This window comes from Bison bison, unplaced genomic scaffold (assembly GCF_000754665.1).
Source record: "Bison bison bison isolate TAMUID 2011002044 unplaced genomic scaffold, Bison_UMD1.0 scf7180017864375, whole genome shotgun sequence".
NCBI classification, from domain to species: Eukaryota; Metazoa; Chordata; class Mammalia; order Artiodactyla; family Bovidae; genus Bison; species Bison bison.
The window spans coordinates 342,148-343,255 of NW_011494947.1; the positions used below are offsets into that span (position 1 = coordinate 342,148).

The window sequence follows — 1,108 nt, forward strand, 5'->3', positions numbered from 1 at the left end:
ACCCAGGGATTGAACCCAGGTCTCCCACATTGTAGGCAGATGCTTTACCGTCTGAGCCACCAGGGAAGTAGCCAAAGTAGCCACTGCTGTGCCTTATTACTCCGCATCCTGTAACTAGGCAACAGGTCTTTCTTAGCCATTGGTCAGTGGTTCCATGGGCCCCATCCACAAGCAACCAACTATCAGTGAGATACCTACTGGTACTTGTCCTCCTCAGCTGTTGGTCAGCACCACAGTGGGCCCTACCTACTGATAACTGTCAATGAGGGACCATAGGGAAAATGATTCAGTCGAGAGTCAGTCATGTGAAGTGACTGGTGGTGAGCTGACTCTTGCCGTTGACCAACATACAATTTTTTACAATAATAAGGATATATTTCTGGTAGTGGGGCAAGTTGAAGTTTCCTACTCAGTACGAGAGTTAAAGCATCCCCAAAAATATTAGTGGTGGAGACTTTTGAGACTTTCTTTGCTCTGATGAGTAATCTTATGGAGACTGTGTATTGGCTGTGGGGCAACAGACGGAGGATTCACCAAGTGTGCGGGTCTCTAAAGCTCATCAGAGTAGATAAAACATCCAACCTGTTCTTCATTCTTTTTTTCCACTGTGCATGCTTGTTCTTAAGTGCCTTATGCCCTTCAAGAAACCTGAACAGGCAGAGGGTGGTCTAGAGATGAAGTGATTAGAGGACTCTGAAAGGCTGAAGTGGGATGGAAAGGGTTTGGCAGAGGTTCATAGAGGGATGGAGGAGGCAGTAGTGTTTTATGGTGACACATAAATCAAAGGATAAAGGGAACTGAAGGGAAATTTGAAGGTGATGAGAAGAAGGAAGGAGAAGGTGCAGGGAGATGGGAAGGGGTAAGTATTTGGTAAGTTAGTAGGCAGAGAGCCCATGTTTCTGAGGCCACTGGAATTCTAAATTGTCTTTAGCAAAAACTTTTGCCAGTTTTTAAAGAGTTTGAATTCAGTTAAGGTCATAATGGTAGAGCAGAGAAAGAAAAGGGAGCAAACAGAGTAAGGATCTACCCACAGGATTTCAGTCAGGAGGTTGATGGGCCTCCTAGGGTAAAGCAGTTGGAGATTAATTCCCTATTGAATTAAACTCCA

General features: G+C 44.9%; 1 protein-coding gene across 1 annotated transcript in view; it reads right to left on the reverse strand.

The window, feature by feature from the left end:
* Window positions 1-1,108, reverse strand: part of LOC105000762 (beta-lactoglobulin) — a 33,256-nt gene that overhangs the window by 1,159 nt on the left and 30,989 nt on the right. The gene's annotated exons all lie outside the window — the stretch shown is intronic.